The sequence below is a fragment of the Camelus bactrianus genome, chromosome 5 (assembly GCF_048773025.1).
Source record: "Camelus bactrianus isolate YW-2024 breed Bactrian camel chromosome 5, ASM4877302v1, whole genome shotgun sequence".
Taxonomy (NCBI): domain Eukaryota; kingdom Metazoa; phylum Chordata; class Mammalia; order Artiodactyla; family Camelidae; genus Camelus; species Camelus bactrianus.
The window spans coordinates 96,234,092-96,255,759 of NC_133543.1; the positions used below are offsets into that span (position 1 = coordinate 96,234,092).

At 36.3% G+C, this 21,668-nt stretch overlaps 1 long non-coding RNA gene across 1 annotated transcript in view; it reads right to left on the minus strand.

Moving 5' to 3' along the window:
* Positions 1–10,054, minus strand: part of LOC141577664 (uncharacterized) — a 35,710-nt gene extending 25,656 nt beyond the window's left edge. Inside the window, exons 1-2 of the long non-coding RNA XR_012506895.1 lie at positions 9,807–10,054; positions 9,220–9,342 (exon numbers count right to left, since the gene is read on the minus strand). This is a non-coding gene — a long non-coding RNA (uncharacterized LOC141577664). The remainder of the gene's footprint in view (positions 1–9,219; positions 9,343–9,806) is intronic.
* Between the last annotated feature and the right edge of the window lie 11,614 nt (positions 10,055–21,668).

Consider the following 21,668-nt stretch of genomic DNA (forward strand, 5'->3'; position numbering starts at 1 on the left):
TTTGACAAAGCTCATTTGCCCCCAGACACATGCCACACTCTCCAAAATCAGCATTATTGTAAATTAAGATAATACTTTGGTTGGCCGCCTGCCTTATTTCCCATTTGGTTCAGAACTCGGATGGGGAGGAGGAGTCCTGTTCACTGTGCCCCTCTCAAGCTCTAGGTTTTTTCTGTTTTGGGGGGGAGTGGTTTTGTTTGTTTGTTTGTTTTGTTTTTTGTTTTGTTTTGTTTTGTTTTTGGAGGGCCAGAAACTCTGAGAAAGAAGGAATGGAATCTGTGGATCAAAATAACACATAGAGAGATGTAAATGAGCTCAAGACACATGGCTCTGGTCCTTGAACTTCAACATGTAATGTCTGAGTGGGACGTTCTGACTTTGCAGTGTGGGAGACTTATATTGGACCATTAAGTTGGATGCAACCTGAGTTTACAATTGGTCTTTTACTCTTGAGACATAATGGATGGGTTGCAATTTAGCTGTGTGCCAATTGAAATTCTCACCTTGGCAGATCACAGGCTAGATGGTGACTCTTCACAGGCGAGTGGCTGTCTTGATAGAGTCAGGGCTATGCACATTAAGCCTTAAGCGAGTAACTTTCAGACCTTACCTGTTTTGAGCAAATTCAAAGACTTCAGCAGAAGCTTGGGCCCCAGGGACCAGGGCAGATGTGGACTAGGAAGGTGACCTTTGCAAGAAATAGAGCTCTAGCCTGACTTATAAAAATAATCAAACCTCTTCTTAAGCTTTTCTTAAGACCATACAGCTTAAGCAAAGATCCATTGTAAGGAAGAATACTTTTCTGTATATAAGCCTTTCAGACATTAGTGAGCTGACAAATATATGCCATTTTCAAAAGGCAAGGCCGCCAAATTCTCTATGATCCATGAAGTATTAGTGAGAATCAAGTTCAAATTTTTAACTCTGAGCCTAGGAATCCAGTGTTAGATCAATTGTCCCAAGTTCCATTCTGCTTTTAGAGACAAGGAAAGAATTATGGAGAGACCAATCTAGGATTCCTATATCTTCTCCACAAGTTCAAGTTTTGGGACACACTCCAAATCAAAAGAAGCATATAAGGGGAAAAATGGTATTCATTCCAGCAAACACCATCTATGTTGGAGAAGAGAGAAGGCTCCCTAACCAGTAGGTTAAAATGTCACCATTTCATCTGGATCATTCTGAAGAAGTCGGGAATGAGTGGCAGGACATCAAATCTGAAAGGCACTTCCCTTTCATGACATGTGGAGACAGAACAGCAGCAAGGTTTGGGCAGCACGTGCCCAAGTGGCTCTATATTTCAGAAATATTAAGAATAATTTGAATTCAGGAATCAGAAAACAGCTATTCCTCAGCTGAAACACATGTGAGGGTGAGGGGAACCTTCCCCTGGAGGGAGGTTTCACAGGCCTATCCTATGTCATAGAAAAAGAAGCCTAGGACCTAAGATGCTCATGAATGGGCTGAACTGTGTTCCCCCAAATTATATATGTTGAAGATCTAACCCTCAGCACCTCATCATGTGACCTTATCTAGAGTTAGGTTCTTTACATAGGTAACCAAGTGGAATTAAGGTCATTAGGAAGGGCGCTAATCCAACATGACTGGTGGCCCCATGAAAAGGGGAAATTTAGAGAAAGACAAGCATAAAGGAAGAATGCCATGTGAACATGAAGACGGCCATCTAGAAGCCAAGAAGAAAGGCCTGGAGCAGACTTTTCCTTCATAGCCCTCATGAGGAACCAACCTGGCCAACACTTTGATTTTGGACTTCTAGCCTCCAGAACTGTGAGACAATAAATTTCTGTTGTTTAAGTACCTAGTTTGTGGTACTTTGTTAAAGCAGAATAATACATCCTCACAAGGATTATGGACATTAGGCCACTGGATCAAGACCTCACTCCATCCAGTCTTTGAGAGATGAGAAATAAAAACTAACAGATTTTTGATAAAGAAAAAATAAGAAATTCAAGTTAAACCTTGTGAATGGCGATTCCACCATTGCAAACTTCTGAGCTTTGCAAGAAGGTGGCAACGTTTCTAATGCGCCCTGTGAGTACATTTGTGTAAAGAGATTTCCTGCCAGATAAGGTAAATGCAAAGTATCTAGGTTTACCTCCTGCTGATCAAGTTCTCCCAATTCAGCTTAAGGTCACAGATCATGGAGCCTGACTGGTCACTGGCTTAGACTAATAACTAAAACCCAAGATTTTGTCCTTTTACCCTCAATTCAGACATCAATTATTATTAATTTTTTACTCTACCTACAAGGTGATTTAAGGCTTCCATAGGAAATTACCAGGAGAAGAGGACTTTTATTTAAGTCTGAGGCATCTAACATTGCCATTTTAAAATTAGGATATACTTATGACGCAAGCTCTTTGACCATCTCAGAGAGGCTGACCTGCAGATGCCTAGACATACTTTGGGATCAGAAATAAAAGGGATGAAATTTTAGCCTTGGGAAACAAAAGGCCATAGGATATATTCTGCACAATACATGGTTCTGACCCATCTCAATACCATCAGAGGTTGAGGGGATCTACATCACCCCCAGAGGACTGAGGAGAGTAACCATAGGCAGGAACTGGTCTCACTTTTCAGACCGCAAAGCACTAGGAAGGAGTAAGCCAACCTTGCTAGATTATTCAGAAGGCACTATTTAAAAAACCAGGAACGAATTCCATTAGCAGCCTGTCTTAAAGTGACTCTATTACTAGGAGACAATTAGATTAGACATGCTTCTCTAACCCTCTGCACGAAACAAGGGTCACACTCTTCCCAGGAAGCCAAATTGCCTCTGTCACCTTCCTGCATGCGCAGCAGCTGTTTAAATTCACAGCCAGTTTTTAAAGAAGAGTAAAAAGATGCTCAGAATTGCCTGAGATCGATAAAGGGGGAGATGAGCCACGTCTCTGGAATTGCTGGGCCCAAATTGAAGCATACCTCAAGGAACTGATGAAACACCATTTCATGCAAAGTCAAGTGTCCCCACTACTCATGGAACCCATTTTCTTCTGGTTACAAGTGTTCATCTTAAGGAGGCCCACTGAGGTCAGCTGGAGCTCTCTGCCTGCTGAATACAAAACGTTCTGTTCGCACTGGCTGACTCAGGGGAGGGTGACAATCCACCTGAAGACATAGAACTGTCTCTGGATCCAAATTTGGCCAATACTGATCAGCTGAGCCACCAGGGACGCACACGACATGCTCATGAAAAGCTATCCGTCCCTGCACTGGCCCACCCTCCATGGAAATGGCCAAAGCTGAACAGATGGTGCATTTCTACTAACAGTGCTCCCAATGCAGATCATAACAGAACTTGCATCTCAAAAGCATCCAAAGTGTGGATGCTTTGTGTCTGAATAGTTGATGGGGTTGAACGTAGATATAAGGAGAAATGGAAGACACAAAGAGGCCCTCAGCTTTCAGTGTGGCCAATTCAAACCCTTTCCTTAGCAGAGCAAAACAAACATACTTTGGAATAAAAGTGGTGAAAAAAAAATGCGTTTCAAAAATGAGTCAGCAAAAAGCTGCAAGTATGAGTAATTCAATTATAACAATAGAACAAAAATAAATGGGGCAAGTAAATACATATTTGCCATAAATCGTGATAGTCATGCCAGGCTGATTCTGCAGCTGCTGTTTCAATGCCAGTCTAATCATCCAGAAAGAAATAAAATAATGATTTCACTAACCCTGAATCCTGATCTGAATTTTCTTCCAATCATTTTCATCACCGCACCAAGAGAAATAATTAAAAAATAACAGGTCTAACAAATTGTCCTGTTTCAAGTTTAATGAGAAAGACTGGGAAGCATTCAATCTGAACATCTTATTTTAAAAAAGAAATGCCTGCGGCTTTTTAATTCAAGAAAGATAAATTTAGAAAATAAAAAAGAGTGAGTAAAAGTAATGAGTATCATTATCTATCAATATTCAACAGTTAACATTGGCATAAACTTCCTCTCTTCATATGCATAGAAGAGCTAGCGTATATAATGTTAGTCGTGTAATATACATTATTGTTTGTGGTTTTGCTTTTTGCTTAACATTATATCACTAGTAGCTTTAATGTTGTCTTTCTAGTCATTATTTTTAATAGCTGCATAGCATCCCTTTAATAGATATGCCTAATTTCCCTCATATCATATTGAATAGTTATTTTTTTCTTTCCTTATTGTTTTCCCGTTAATATTAGTTCTACTGCTAAATTTAGTAAGAACAAACACATATACAGTTAACGCTTGAACAACACAGGTTTGAACTGCATGGGTCCACTTACATGTGGACTTTTTTCACTAAACGCATACTCCAGTACTACACAATCCACTGTTGGTTGAGTCCGCAGAGGCCCGATTGTGAACTTGTGTGTGAATTTTCAACTGCATGACAAGTCAAACCCCATGTTGTTCAAGGGTCAGCTAAATACTGATTAGTAAGGGAGATGCAGTGTTCTAAGCACTTTACATATTTAAATAATTTAATCCAAAGTAGGGAATCTTGTGAAGTGGATGTTTTTATGCCCATTTTACAGATGAATAAACTGAGACACAGAGCATTTGCCCAGCTACTGTAACAACAAGGTTTCTAATGCAGGCAATCTGGCCCCTGAGTCCATGCTTTCCATCATTACCCTATAATGACTATACGTAGACATAATTTTTTTTCTCCTCTAACTTAGGATTGTTTTTCTTAAGATCGATTTTCTGAGAAGTAGAATAAATAAACCAGAATGAAAGAACATTTCAAAATCCCTAAATTGCTTCCCCAGCTGTTACAAATATCGTACCATCATTTTCTCCTAAATCTGCACATTGTAAAACCATGTATTCACGTGGTAGTTTCAAGATTATTCTATCTTTACTATGTTTTACTTTGATCGATAGAAAAAGACTCCCCAATTTTTCTATTAAATAGTGTTCTAATAATTAACTGCACTATGTCTAACTTTAATGCTATTTATGAAAGCTAAATATGAAAATGTGTCTGTTGTTTTCATCATTTTACCTAGATATTGAACCCAAGGGGAAAAAAAAAGAGGGAAGATGGTATAGAGAGAGACAAAAAGAGGGAAGTGTAGAAAATGGAAAGCAGATTGGGAAGGAGCAATCATCATATAACCATCACAGGAATAAACTATTTTGCAAAGTTATTCAACCCAAAAACTAATGTCCTTGCTCATAAAAGTGACCTGTTTCAGCTTCGGGAATCAACATGGTACCATTTACTCACAAGGAATAAATTCATTAAAAAAATGTTGAACTTCCAATATTTTGGACAGTGACTTCAGTTTCAAATACGTCAAATTTCAAATACTCTACCAGAGTCTGAAAGCTTATTTAGTTTCTATTTGATAGTATATGGACACTATACACACACACACATATACACAATCCTTTTAAGGAAGAATGTGGGAGGAGAACACTTGCCTTTAAAACTTAGCTTTATAATTTAGAGAGCTTGGCTAAGGTAAGAGATAATAGAATATCCAATAAAAAAATCACCAAAGATCACATGAAATCTTTTAACTGTCCTTTCTTCAGAATGTTCACAAATGAAATTGGTTATAAAACCTGTCCTTAATCAAACTTACACATTCAGTAAAGTTAAATGATGAGAACATGTGAGAATTTCAGATAACAAGTTCTAGAAAATTAAAATTCTAAGGTCTTCATATTACTATATGCCTGTCTTTTAAAAGAAAACACAGTGCACTTTTCCTGAAAGTGACAACCTCTTAGATATTCTTGCAAAAAACTTAAGGACCCAACTGAAAACCTTTAGCAATGGACAATCTAACTACTCTTGAAGGGCGTTTTTACTTTATTTATCATTCAAAGAATGGTAACTCTATTCATGCTCTGTGCCCTGTTTTCTTAATAACCCAATTCTATGCCGTATCAGGCACACATTCTTCTTAAACCAGTTTGCTCATCCACAAAATCGTAACATCACAATAAAAAAAATTTATGAATGGAGAGACCAAACTCTCCTGAATAAGGGATTATTTAAAACAAGATGTATTCTTTGCCCCTCCCTCTTTGAGTCCGTTTGCTCACACACACAGGGACATACACATATCATGCCTATTTCTAACAGGATTTGAAGTGGTTTGAATTCAAAAAGTGCAAGAAAAATTAAAGCAAAAACTGCTAATACAAGAAGCATAAAAAGAATAGACAAAATTAATGAAAGTGTGGAAATGAAGGTGAGATAGGAGTTCATTAGTCAGAACAAAGAAAATTACTGCAAATGAGCGGAGAGATTCACATTAATCTTTCCTCACATCTAATCAAAGAGAGATGCTTAGATGTTCAAATGGGTGTGTGTGTGTGTGTGTGTGTGTGTGTGTGTGTGTGAAATTTCTGAAAGTATAATACTGGACCAGATAAGTCATAAAAAATCTTCATAAGACTTTTCCTAGGGGCACATGTATGTTGTCCAAGCCTAAGCTGTATTCACCAAGGGTTTGATGGTCCTTTCTTTCAAAACCCTTCCACTTGAGAGTGAAAGAAACACAGAGTGGAGAGGAACAGAAGTGGGAGCTGTGAAACTCATAATTCCATTTTAAAATGGGCTCAATGAAGCACAAGGCTTAGTCCAGAGTTGCAGTCAGGATGCCCCAACTGGCAAGCTGCACTCTCCTATCAAAGGTGGAATAGGACCAGTAAAAGCCCATCTTTGGAATTAAACGTAAAAATTACTTAACCATAACAAATTATCACTATGATGGAATATACAGTGATTTTTCTTTTGCCCTTCTCATAATTTCTTAAATAATCTGATGATCGTGATATTCTGTCTATAGTCAGTCAACCATCAGAGCAAGTCTATATGTGTACTCACACAGACCCTCACTGACACCACACCCATATAAAATTTCTAATTCTCCAGGCTCCCTAGAAGGTCTTCAGTGGTTCTGCTGGAGGATGAGTTGCTACAGCAGTGAAGAAGGGAGGTGGTTTGAAAAAGGGAGGTAGTTTGACAAGAGACCAGGTTAAATTTATAGGTGAGGATGTCAAATCAAAATGAAAAGCTTTTCAAAGGTGACTGTTTAATTACTACCCTCTAATTTTTTCATTGCTATGCTATGCTAGTACTCTCCCAGGTCTCACATTTTTAATAATCTGAGCAAATTTTTAAGATGTCAGCAGTGACTGGTTGACTTTCTATGACTTATCTAGTCCAGTATTATACTTTCAGAAATTTCACACACACACACACACACACACCCCCATTTGAACATCTAAGCATCTCTCTTTGATTAGATGTTAGGAAAGATTAGTGTGAATCTCTCCGCTCATTTGCAGTAATTTTCTTTGTTCTGACTAATGAACTCCTATCCCACCTCCATTTACACGCTTTCATTAATTTTACCTATTCTTTTTACTCTTCTCATGTTAGTCGTTTTTGCTTTAATTTTTCTTGCACTTTTTGAATTCAAGCCACTTCAAATCCTTTTAGAAATAGGCATAATATGTGTACGTTCCTGAGTGCCTGAGCAAACTGACTCAAAGAGGGAGGGACAAAGAATACATCTTATTTTAAATGATCCTTTATACAGATGAATTTGGTCTCTCCATTCATGAATTATTCTAATATTTAGTAACTTTCCATGACCTGAAAGTTCTTTTTTACACAGTCATAGTGTGAAAAAATTAAATTTTTGTAGACAGAATGATCTTTTAAGTGTACTGAGGACAAACTCATCAAAGTTAAAGGAGGAGCTAGAGAACATTTAAATATTGACCATATCTCCCTTCGAAAACAGATTCCTAGTTTCAAATATTTGCATAGGTAGTTAACTTAAAGTTAACACAACTTTCATAATGTGACTGGGGTTTTCAGTTGCAAACAATAGCAACTAATTCCATCCAAATGTGGCCCAGCATAAAGACTGTCCCCTAGGATCCATTTTTCCCTTCTTACTTTACCAATAGAAGCTTTCCCTCTTCCCAATTATATTAAGGCACAGAACATCCCCGCTAAAAACTCTGTTCCCTAACCTCTATTTTAGCCAAGAGTAGTCATGTGACTAAATTGTCAAAGATCAAATGCAAGAAAAAATTATCTCTGTAATTTCTGTATCATTTCTTGAAACAAAAAAAATTACCTGCCCTCCACTACTCTCTTCCCCTTTCCTAAGAGCGGCATGTGGATATGGTGCTGATGATTCCACTTCTAGCACTAGGACTAGAACAACACCCTAGAGATGTGAACATCAAGATAGACTCTAATTCCCTGCAAGAGGCTGGGGAAACGAGTTGCCTGACCGTTCTGAGCTCCATTCATCTCAACAGTTACGCAGCAGCCCAATAGTCTATTTATGAGGTTCTTTGCCACAATAGCTTAGTTTGCATTACATAAAATATTTTAATTTAAACAGACACTGGATTTATTGGAATTACATTGGGTAGTTCACAAAATGATTAAAAATGTTCAAAACCAAGCTTGGAAAATAGTCAGTGACCAAGGGATACTGGACACAGCCAAAGTCCTACCACAGGCTGCTGACATCACTCCTCTCCTCGGAGTGCTTGTCTGCGGCAGCTGACCACAAACACTCCCTGAATATCCTGAGCTTTTAAATCTTCTGTGATTCAAAGTTTAGATGCTGGGCCGAGAAAAATGACAATGTTCTCCACAATCTACCTTTGCACATGGAATAACCCTACAAATCCTTTTCCTCATTCTTTTTTTTTTCCCTCTCTTAATTTTTTTTTTAAAATAACACCTTTATCGTGATATGATTCCTGTACAGTAAACTACACTTATTTCAGATGCACAATTTGATAAATTTTGATAGATGTATACACCAATGAACCACCACCACAATCAAGATAGCTAACATTTCCATCACTCCCCAGGAGGTGCAAATTTCCCAATTTATCCCTTCCCACCCCTTTTACCCCCTAATAACCATAAGTTTGTTCTCTGTCTGTGAGTCTATTGCTGTTTTGTAGATTGAGGGGAAAAAATTCCTCATTCTTATGCTTAAAAAAAAGAAAGTCTCGTGGGGAGGGTATAGCTCAGTGGTAGAGTGTGTGCCTAGCATGCACAAGGTCCTGGGTTCAATTCTCAGGACTTCCATTAAAAAAATAAATAAATAAACCTAATTACCTCCCTCCTCCAAAAAAATTAAATTAATTTTTTTTTTAATTAAAAAGGGAGTATCCCACTGAAATTTAGCCAGTACTCATACTGCTGAAAACATACCTTAGTCCCAAGGACAGGATGATAAAGCTTTATGAGCCCCTGCATCTGCTCAAAGTCCAGCATCCTCTTCAACTTCTCAGGTGATGTTCTGTTTATAAGGCACTTCCATGACGATACCATGCACTATGAACAAAACAGGAGCATTATTCAAAAGTAACTCCAGTATTAACAGTCAGGGAGAAGGAGTCAAAATAAAAGGGAAATTAGTTAAGTGTATAAATATTTGACTCACTAAGGAAGGAACTATGAGTTGATGTTTCAGTCCTTATATCAGTAATTATCATAAGGCCACAGTCATTATCAAAATTTCCATCCTCCAATATTCCACATTCCCATTGCCTTGAAGCACATTTCTGGTGGTCGAGATGTTTACCTGGGACAAAGCTGAATGATTTATATAATCCCAAGAAAAGGCAGCCGTTCACACTGCTATCTCTGGAAGCTGCTCTTTTATCAGCACAGGGAAAAAACAAAAGCCAAATCAATAGCTATATGACAGATCCCCAGGGCTCTATTGATTTGTTCTAATAAGAAGATCACATATGGAGCAGCAGCTTTAATTGGTGTCATCCTCTGATTAAACTTACAGTTACTAACGGGCTCTGCAAGACAAATCCATCTTCCCCTCTGGTCAAGTTGGAAAGTTGAATGGTTGCAATTACCACCCATGCAGCTTTCAAGTCTTACATTATGGAGCTTCCTCAGTTACTATCTCATAAGACTTTTTCCCACTGAAAATGTTTATTTTTCTTCTATCTTTGACCTAATTTTAAACTTGCATAAAAGTTGCAAGAATAGCACAAAAATCTTCTGGGGCTCTTCACTCAGAGTCATTTGATCCTTTCTCCTCCTTCCTTTCTGCCTCTATCTCCTCCTTTCTTCCTCTTTCTTCTTCTCATTATTTTTATTATTGTCTTTCATTCTTATTTTTTCTTCACTATTTAAGGGCAAATTGTACACACAATGCCCATTTACCCCTAAATACGATGGCATACATTTTCTTAAAGCATAGAATTCTCTTAATTTTCAAAATAAAGAAATCAAATCAAGAAGTTAACATGGATGGTAATTATCTAATTGCACAGACAATTCTACAATAATGTCTTTCACAGTAAAATCAACAGCAACAAAACAGTGGAACAAATCGGTTAGTTCATAGACTGTCCCTGTCTGTGGTGGTTTGGTAGTTCTTTGTGATTAAATTCAAGTTATGCCTGACTGGCAGGAATGCAGTAGAAATGAGGCTGTCTTCTTAGTGCCTAATATTGGGAAGCACATGTTGTTGATTAATCCAATTACTGGTAATGTTAATTTTGACCCTTTGGTCATAACATGTGATCCATCCTAGAGAATGTCCCATGTGTGCTTGGAAAGAATTATGTTCTGCTGCTGTTGGATGGAATGTTCTGTAAATGTCTCCTAAGTTCACCTGGTCTGACGTTTAGTTTAAGTGATATCTATTGGTTTGGTTAAGGTTGGTTTCTACTGTAAAGAAGAGCCTCCTCTTCTCCATCATTTATTTATTTATTACTTTTTTTTTGTATTTAAGACTCTTCATGATTTGTACTCACAGTGACCTTTATATTTATATCTTGTTAATGCCCTGATCTGTATCTCCTTTTTTAATCTTCACTCTTTTCTTTGTCATTTTAATGGTATCCTAAACTCTCACCTATGGCTTACAAAACAATTGATGACTTCACTCAAATTTTCTCTTTCCCTTAGCCTTGTCATCCCCAATTTTAGTTGGCTGAATTATATTTTGTTTTCTATTTTGTATTTCAGAACATGTTTGTAACATATAGCATATATTACATAATGTAGTGTTATTCTCCCCTTGTTTTCATCTTATTCTAGTCTTATTTCAACAATTGTTGACTTAAGGTCTACAACTTTTCTGAAGTTTTCAAAATCAGCACCTTTTTTTTTTTAATTTGTGTGGTATCAGTTGCAATGTCTCTTCTTTTATTTCTAATTTCATTTATTTGAATCCTCTTTTTTTCTTTGTAAATCTAGCTGAAAGTTTTTCTATTTCATTTATCTTTTTACACACACAAAAAATAGCTCTTGTGTCATTGATCTTTTCTATTACTTTTTTAGTCTCTGTTTCACTTATTTCTGCTCTAATCTTTGTTGTGTTCTTTTCTCTATTAACTTTGGCCTTTATTTGTTCTTTTTCTAGTTCCTTGAGGTGTAAAATTAGGTTCTTTTTTTTTGAGCTCTTTCTTTTGTCTTAATGTAGGCATTGACTGCTAATGAAATCTCCATTGTTTTTACTGCATCCTATAAGCTTTCATATGTTGTCTTTCCATTTTTATTTGGCTCAAGATTACTTTTTACTTCTTTTTTTAATTTCTTTTTTGATCCATTCATTATTCAGTAGTTTGTTGTTTAATGTCCATATATTTCTTAACTTTCTAGTTTTAACCTTGTAATTGATACCTAGTTTCATACCATTGTGATTAAAAAAGATGCTTGATATGATTTTGATCTTAAATTTACTTAAACTTGTTTTGTAGCCTGACATATAATCTGTCCTGGAGAATGTTCCACATGCACTTGGAAAGAATGTATATTTTGTTGCTTTTAGATAGAATGTTCTGTAAATTTCTGTTAAATTCACCTAATCTAATGTGTAGTTTAAGTCCAATGTTTCCTTATTGATTTTCTGTCTGGATTATTTATCCATTGTTGAAAGTAGATATTGAAGTCCCCTACTATTAATGTATCGTTGTCTATTTCTCCCTTCAGGTCTGTTAATATTTGCTTTATACATTTAGGTGCTCTTATGTTGGGTTCAAAAATATTTACATGTTATATCTCCTTATTGGATTAACCCCTTTAACATTTTATGATCACCTTCTTTGTCTTTTATTACAGTAACGTAAGTCTAACTACTCCTTCTTTCTTTTGGCTTCCATTTGCATGAGATATCTTTTTCTATCCCTTCATTTTCAGTCTGTGTGGTTTTTTTTCTTTCATTTCTTATTTCAAGTGTATTAAAGTGTATTTATTTATTTAAATACTTATCTGCTAATTCTAAAATCTGGATCATCTCAAATTTGGTCTCTATTGATTGTTTGTCCTCTTGAAAATGGATTCTATTTTCCTAGTTCTTCATATGTCAGGTAATTATAAATTGTATCCTGGATATACTGCTCTAACCATCCGTGGTTCATAAATCATGCAGAGATAGGAACAGACATAAATCAAGTATTTCCTCTCTGGCTCTCTCTCATTTGGAAATATCTCTCCCTCAGATTGTCCCAGTCTACATCTTCTGGATTCTCTAGCCAAAAAGACTAGTTTTTCCACCAATGCCCCCAGCAGCTGCACCTGCCTGACTGAAAGAGAACATAGACAGCTTACACCATAAAACTCTTGCTTTCAAGCTTGGATTCCATAGAATCTGTCTGCTTCTGTTCCCTCTCCAGTAACTAACTTTTGTATTTCTTCAGTTTCTAGTTATCATCTGCAGAGGAAACTGTCTGATTGGAACTTCCTTAATCATTACTGAAAATGAAAATAACAAATTGTACATTTTTGCTTTTGCTTTTGTTTTTTATTTTTTTCTTTATTGAAGTATAGTCAGTTTATAATGTTTTGCCAATTTCTGGTGTACAGCATGATGTTTTAGTCATATATATACACACATATATTTATTTTCATGTTCTTTTCCATTATAGGCTACTTCAAGATATTGAATATAGGTCCCTGTTCTAGATAGAAGAAACTTGTTTACTATTTTGTATATAGCAGTTAGTATCAGGAAATCTCAGACTCCCAATTTATCCCTTCCCATCCCCTTTCCCCACTGGTAACCACAGCTTATTTTCTATGTCTGTGAGTCTGTTTCTGTTTTGTAGATAAGTTCATTTGTGTCCTTTTTTTTTTTTTTACATTCTATATATGAGTGATATCACATGGTAATTTTCTTTCTCTTTCTGGCTTACTTCACTTTAGTATGATAATCTCCAGGTCTATCCATGTTGCTGCAAATGACATTATTTTATTTTTTATGGCTGAATAGTATTCCACCGTATAAATATACCACCAATTCTTTACGCAGTCATCTGTTGATGGATATTTAGGACGTTTAGGATGGCTATTGTAAATAGTGCTGCTATGAATATTGGAGTTCATATATCTTTTCAAATTAGAGTTCCCTCTGGATATATGCCCAGGAGTGAGATTGCTGGGTCATATGGTAAGTCTATTTTTAGTTTTTTGAGGAATATCCATACTGTATTTCATAATGGCTGCACCAGACTACATTCCCACTAACAGTATAAGAGGGTTCTTTTTCTCCATACCCTCTCTAGCATTTATTGTTCATTGACTTTTGAATGATGGAATTCTGACTGGTGTAAGGTGATATACCTCACTGTAGTTTTGATTTTCATTTCTCTGATAATTAGCAATATTGAGAATTTTTCCATGTGCCTATTGGCCATTTGTATGTCTGCACTGGAGAATTGTTTGTTTAAGTCTTCTGCCCATTTTTGGATTGGATTTGGTTGTTTGTTTTTTGTTTTTTGTTTTTAAGTTGTACGAGCTGTTTATATATTCTGGAAATAAAGCCCTTGTCAGTCTCCTCATTTGCAAATATTTTCTTCCATTCTGTAGGTTGTCTTTTTATTTTGTTTATGGTTTCCTTTGCTATGTAAAATCTTATAAGTTTAATTAGGTCCTGTTTGTGTATTTTTGCTTTCATTTCTGTTGCCTGGGTAGACTACCTTAGGAGAACATTGCTAAGATTTATGTCAAAAAATCTTTTGCCTATGTTTTCTTCTAGGAGGTTTATGGTGTCTTATTTTATGTTTAAGTCTTTAAGCTATTTTGAGTTTATTTTTGTGTATGGTGTCAGAGAGTGTTCTAACTTCACTGATTTACATGCTGCTATATAGTTTTCCTAACATCTCTTGCCGAAGAGACTGTCTTTTCTCCATTGTATATTCTTGCCTCCTTTGTCAAAGATTGACAATAGGTCTGTGGGTTTATTTCTGGGCTCTCTATTCTGTTTCATTGATCCATATGTCTGTTTTTGTGCCAATACCATGCCGTTTTGACTACTGTAGCTCTGTAGTATCATCTGAAGTCTGAGAAGGTTATTCCTCCAGCTTCATTCTTTTTTTTCAGTATTGCTTTGGCAGTTTTGGTTCTTTTGTGATCCCGTATAAATTTTGGGATTATTTGTTCTCGTTCTGTGAAAAATCTCCTAGGTAGTTTGATAGGGATTGCATTAAATCTGTAGATTGCTTTGCATAGTATGGCCATTTTAACAACATTGATTCTTCCAACCCAAGAGCATGGGATATCTTTCCATTTCTTTAAATCATCTTTAATTTCCTTACTCAATGTTTTGTAGTTCTCCATCTATAAGACTTTCACCCCCTTGTCCGGATTTCTTTTTAAGTATTTTACTTTTTGGATGTGATTTTAAAAAGGATTGTATTTTTACTTTCCTTTTCTGATATTTCAGTGTTAGTGTAAATAAATGTAATTGATTTCCATATGTTAATCTTGTATCCTGCTACTTTTCCAAATTCTTTTATCAGTTCTAGTAGCTTTCATGTAGAGCCATTAAGGTTTTCTATATATACTATCAGGTCATCCATGTATAGTGACAGTTTTACCTCTTCTCATCCAATTTGGATCCCTTTTATTTCTTTTTCTTGTCTGATTGCTATGGCTAGGAAGTCCAATACTATGTGGAATAGAAGTGGTGAGAATAGGCATCATTGTCTTGTTCTAGATTTTAGTGGGAAGCCTTTCAATTTTTCACCACTCAGTATTATGCTGGCTGTGGGTTTGCCATAAATAACTTTTCTAATGTTGAGATATGTTCCCTCTATACCCACTTTGGTGAGAGTTTTTATCATAAATGGCTGTTGAATTTTATCAAATGATTTTTCTGCTTCTATTGAGATAATCATGTGATTTTTTTCCTTTCTTTTATTGATGTGGTGTATATACTTTTAAATGCTACTTCTGTTCCATTATTGTTGCTGTTTCAAAATCTTCTTCAAAAGTCCAATTTTATATATATATCTTACTTTTTGCTTGCCTTTCATTTCAACCACTTTATTTCTGACATTTTTGACCATTTTCTTCATCCAATTTTTATTATCTTCTCTGTTTTTCTTGTATTAAATGTCCCTTATACCATTTTAAATTTCATTTATTCTTCCTTAGGAAACTTGAAATTTAGTTTTTATTTCAGGTATATTTTGTCTTTATTAAATTTCTTTTTAAAGTTCAATAAACTCTGTTCATTAGCTGAAATATGTGGATTTTAATTTTCTAGATTTTTTTTAAAGTACTTATAGATAAGTAGATAGATAGACTGTGTCTTTCTATATTCTGTGGACAGGGCTGGTGGTTGGGTTCTTTATGAGAGTCCAGGTTCAAAAGCATATTTTCAGTCCCTGTAGCAAAGAATAGTTTCTTTACTGATTTGGGGGAGAAGGGTATAGATGAGAGTGAAGTTATGAGGAGTTTTGCGCATTTTTCTGATTTTACTTTTTAATCTTGAAATATACTGAATTTTCTCATGTTGCTTTTTTCCCCTTTTCTTCTCAGTTTCAAAAAGGCACCCCTCCATTCCCTCTAAACCTCTTTTTCCCTTGAAACATAACTTTCCCAAGACTGACTCTAAATCCAAATGCACTTTCAACTTATTCCCTATGGACTGTGCTCTGAAACAGCATGCGATTTCAATATTTTTGTATCTGTGTGAACTTTGTTTTTGGTATTGTTTTTCAATCAATTTCAGGCTTTTCACAAATTCCCCTACACTTTCTTTAATGCAGTTTTTCCAGAACTGTTTTTGTGTTACACAATCAGTGTGGTAGGAAAAGTAGGAGACAGCTTGATAGAATTTGATGTTTACTTTTCTAACTGTAAGTTATTTGAAGTTTAGATGTTCTCTGTTTTCTAGTTATGTTGTGGGTTTGGGTTTTATTCAGTTGTTTGTTTGTTTCTTTCAGAAGCTAGGAGTGGTGGTTCTATGTGTCCACCACTGCTCTCACTACTCAGAATTTTATACCTACCATGTTGGTAAGGACTGAGAGTCTTTGTTACAAATGTATAATACTTACTCTATGGATCGGCAAATGTGTGAGAATTCTCATTGTTGCTGAATATTTGTTTATCTATTTGTATATTTAACAATTAGAAAAATAACTTTAGGATGAGCTCAAAGGTGGACCTAATGTGAGACAGACTTAGGTCAGATTTCCATTTACCACTCAACCCTTCAAATTCTGAATAAGACTGAAGTTTCTTTCTGGATCTCTCTGAGGCAGTTGTAAAGAACCCCAAACCACTAAGTGCAATCTTGTTAAATGACTGCAATTCCCTTTAAAGATGACCAAGTAAAGATCCACACTACACACATGTGACACTATTGTGAGGTCTTTCTTTATGGGTCCCTAGGCATCCACTTTACTAGGGCTTTGGATCTGGAAACTGACTCATATGTAGGACTTTGATAAGGAGTTGTGATTTTGAAGGAAATTTCAAATTCTTTCTTCATAATATGTTCAGGTTATCCAAATCAAATAGCTGCCTGGTGAGCAAGCTTTAATTTCAGTCCCTGGGATTCCGTGACCAGACAGTCATAATCAAAGTTCACGTTCTGAGTCAGAACATTTAGTTCACCCTCTGATCATAATGTATGAGTGCTTTTTCCACCGTGCTTCAAGTCATCAGGTGCTATTTATTGGTGTCACACATTCTACATACCTTCATAGCACTGAAATCACAGAGCACACTTGAACTGCATTGTCTTTCAACTTTATCATCAGCTTACAGAGAATACCATTAAACTATTTTTCAGAACTGCTTCCAAATGACTTACACTTTCTTTACAAATGACTTTTTTAAGGATTTAGGAAGTTTTCTTTACCTTCCCTTGGGCTATAGATAGAATGTAAGTGGTGAATGGATTACACACAATAAATCCACCCCAGTATGTCTCCCTCTTCGTTAAACAGAAGATATATGACATCTCAAACTACATTTAAAACCACTTCCACTGCTCTAGCATATTGAATCCAGAATCTTTTCTGTTCTCCAGATTTTTAAAGTAAATTAGTCTGAAATGCATTTACATTCTTCCCTATTTGTTCTAGTATTCCTGAAATCCATTCCCACACATACTGCTCAGATTATTTTGCTGATACAAATTAACAAAGAACAATACAATTTTTTTGTATGTGTTAGAATTCCTCAGACCCTTTAGGCATGCTGCAGTCTGACTCTACTTAAAGGTTTGGACACAACCAGAGGTGAGAGGGAAGAGAATGGGGAAAATTGAAGTCCTCTACCAAACAGGCAAGGGAGACATTTTTAAGCCAACCTGGAACAGTCACTTTAGACAATGAAAATGATTTTATTTTTGGTGACAGGGCAGCCTTGTGAGGCTTGGGGAACTCCAATTCTTCCAAATGCTGCCATTCCAATTCCCAGAAGCCCATTCTTTCTCAATCCATGCCTTAAGAGATCTAGAAACATTGTATATTGAACCAATGTTGTAATTTGACAAAACGCAAAATCCTCTCTGCATTTGCTTTTAGCTTAAGACCTCAGGACTGGAGGTATAAAATATATAAAACAGTCATAGAAAGCTCTGGGTTTTGAGTTTGTGCCCTAAAACAAGAACAGAATCATTTGAGTTATGGTTCTTTTTAACAGAATCCAGTGCTGTTAATGTGAACGCCCCACCCTGCATTCTCTGGATAAGGCATGTCTTTTATAATACTCTATAGCAGTGGTCACTTAGCGCCTTCAATGGGTACTCAATTCCAGTTCACAACAGGCAATAATTTAATAAATCATGTTGTGACTGTGTACCATAGTCTGCCAGATGCTAATCCTTTAATATATTGGAAGATAATAGATTGCCACAGCTTTCAGCTCTGTGCAGGCCAGATAATAATCTGAGATTCCCCCAAAGTCTATAAATAATCCCTTTACTTTGCTTATATTTGTATATGTATATATATACATATATGCGTGTGTGTGTATACATATTCTTTGCTACAAAAAATAGAAAAAAGCACTAATAACAGCAAAAAAGACTTGTTGAAAGAATACTGAGGAACTCCTATGTGCTCAATTGCTTTAATGCCCTCAATTCTTTACCCTTCCGCACATACTCAGCCTTAGCTTCTGCAATAGCCACTCTCTGTCTTGGTAGTTTCTTCCACAGTGAGGCAATGTATATTCTCCCACCCTACAGATGTTGCGCTTAACCATGTGACTTGCTTTGGATATACTCACAGTGAGCTTGCTCAGTTGGGCCTGCTCATCTGCGTTCTTGCCTCTCACAATCAGAAGGACATGCAACCAGTAGCTGCTGGTCAAGGGGAGATGAGGAAAATGTCCAGCAGACCTGCACTTAACCACAGCTTGGAGTCAAGCCCCATTAAGTCCAGCCTAGAAGGGCCAACCTCCTATCAACCTCCATCTATGGGAGTTTGAGACAAATATTTATGTTAAATGCCACTGAGCTTTTGGGGCTGCAGAATTGTCATGAAGAATTATTATGGATATAGCTGATGGATATATCATAAACGAGTCAAAATGATTAGAGAACCAAGCTTGGGAATATAGACAGGAGCCAAAGGAAGCTAGGAATGGCCATGACTCCACCACAAAAATAGTCTCTTTAGGATGCTACGGTAGGTGCCAATACCCCTGGAGACTGTCTACTGCCTCACTCTGTTCCACATTCCCAGGCACACACGGGGAATCCACTATACCTTCATTCACACCACACCTCCAGAGAGCAATCTCCGGTGACCTCTGTTCTCATCACCACTCTTCCATACTCAAAACCCAATCTGGAGCATTTCATCAGCCAGCCAAGGTCACATGTCTCTACTCTAACACCAAGGTGTTGGGATAAGGAACATCTGCCTCCACATAGCTTGTACCAATCTTACAATTTCTGCCAAATATGAGGTATTTAAATTCTAGGTAGCCAAAAAAAAAAAAAGACAAGTGTTCATTACATGCCTTTTTGCCTGAGTGAGAATGGAAACACAATGGAACACACAGTCCTTTTCTCAAGCCAGATCATATTTAAATACAACAGCACCAATAATAGCTAAGATGTACTAACTTGGTGCCAAACACTGTGCTAAAAGCATCATCCACACTTTTGTTATGGATAATATATTCCGTCTACAGAAATGAGGAAAATGAGGTTTAAGAAATTTAATAACTTGCTCAAATTCACACAGCTCATAAATACGGTAAAGCCAAGAGGTCAGATTACAGAACCCCGACTCTTAAACTCTGTGGTGTACAATTTCTCAAGTATTAAATAATGATTTCCAGGAAATAATGCTCTCTCTATTTAGAGTCTGTAAGCATCACCACTATCCTACCCTAGGTCTTAATTCCACAACTAATTATTAGTTTTTAATTGTATCCATGCAATATTTTAAGCCAAGTTTCTTTTTTTTTTTTTTCTGCTTGCAGTGGAAATGGGAAGTAACTGGTCTTTCCCAAGTATCTGAAAATCTATTATTAAGTTTTCTAACTGCTTCTCTTATCCAGATTCTCACAACTTAGCCCTGTCTTTAAGTGGAGTATGCTATTTTTGTCTTTATTTTATTTGCTGTAATTAATTTTGAGGGGTTAGGTCCACAAGGTTTTCCTAGAGGGAGAAATAACTTTCCATTTTCCCTAACCTCTGACTATCCAAGGAAGTTTCTTAAGGTTGGTACTGTGAGTGTGTGTGTGTGTGTGTGTGTGTGTCTGTAGCATGCCTTATTGTTACTATTGCTTTTGTTGTCAGCAGAATTTCTGAGAGGCCTGACCATTAGTTAAAATGTTTTTTCTACTGATGCATGAACAAACTACCAAAAAAAAAAAAAGGTACAGCCTAGCAGACCAGATCCTTGTGGTTGAAATGTTTGGCCATTAAATAACCTGTGTCATTGGCAATGCACTCAGATTATCTGATCATTTATTTCATTGTTTCCATAATAGGATGAAAAGAAGTAATACTGCTTACAGCTCAGAGCCTAACACGAGGGGGATACTCAATGGTAGCAACTCTCACCAGAATTGCTGTTGTTTTGATACTACTGTTGTTTTTATCATAATGGTGACAGTGGTGGAAAAAGCTGTGGATCTTTCAGACATACTCATTGGAGTCCATAACTTAGAATTTCTTTTCCTGGACAACCAGCAATAATAACATTGATGATAAAAAAAAATAATAATAATGACTTTTTTCAAGAAATTAAGATCCTATTGAAAAATAACAGTAACATTGATTCCTGAATTTTTAAATTCATTGTCTTATGATATTCTCAAGGACACTTTAGAAATTAGATAGATGTTAATGTGGGCGTTGTATGGTTATCCATCCATAGTTCTTCTGTTACCACCAAATACCTAAGTTGGTTATAACCACTAGTAACCCGACTGGGATCTCCTGATGGGAAGGTCCAGGATGAAAACATTTCTTAGCATGCTCTCTCTACTTGCTTCACCTTGCTTGTATTTTCTGCTCTTACATTGGGCTCTCTATTTTGAAGAACTCCGTGTAATATTACCACTAAAATATGGCCCCAAAGAGGTGGAAATGGGCTAGAACATTTGAGGGGAAACCAGCAAGGAAACACCTCCATGTGTTGACCAGAACCATTATCGTGTGTAGTATTTTCATTTTATTCAGCATAAAAACGTTTTCAGGACCTGAAGTCAATGTGTTTCCAACAACTTCATAAATTATCTTTCTAACAACCCATCATATTAAATAATGGAATTATTGAGTAAATAAGGGTCCAGATGACTCAAAGTGTTTTATAGTTGGGAGGATACCATGTCATATTGTGGCAGGACAGAAAGTCAACTTTATGTAAGTTTGGGATTTTTTCCTCTTTAAGATATTACCTTACACTTTGACTGCCAAGTCACAAAAAGCCAGGGAATTAGTGATGTCAGTTTGAAGAACTGGGAAATGATTTTCTCTTGAATTTCATGACCGCCTCATCAGCTGCATAAGCAGGAAGTGAGGTAATTTATATTCATGGAGACTGACAGAATTCCATGTCATAGGCAAGGAGAAAAATTACCATGGCCTGGTTATACTAATAAAGGTTACTAGCTACCTTGAGCCCTTTTAGAAGTAAGTAGGATATAGATCTTTAATATTTTAAGAAGGCAAAATGTTTTAAGTACCACAGCTAAGTAATAAATTACTAAATTATATTAAGGTCTGGATGTGATTGGGAGGGGGACAAAAATATAATTTTATCATTGAATCATAAATAAGCTAATTAGCTGAAGAACTCCTAAAAGCTTCTAGGTGGTTCATGCTTAGGATAAAAAATAACCCAAAAGAGAGAATTATAAATAAAAAAGACTTTTTCCTGGATAGCATCTTTACTTTGACTATGTGTTATTGTATAACTTCTATTTTTATT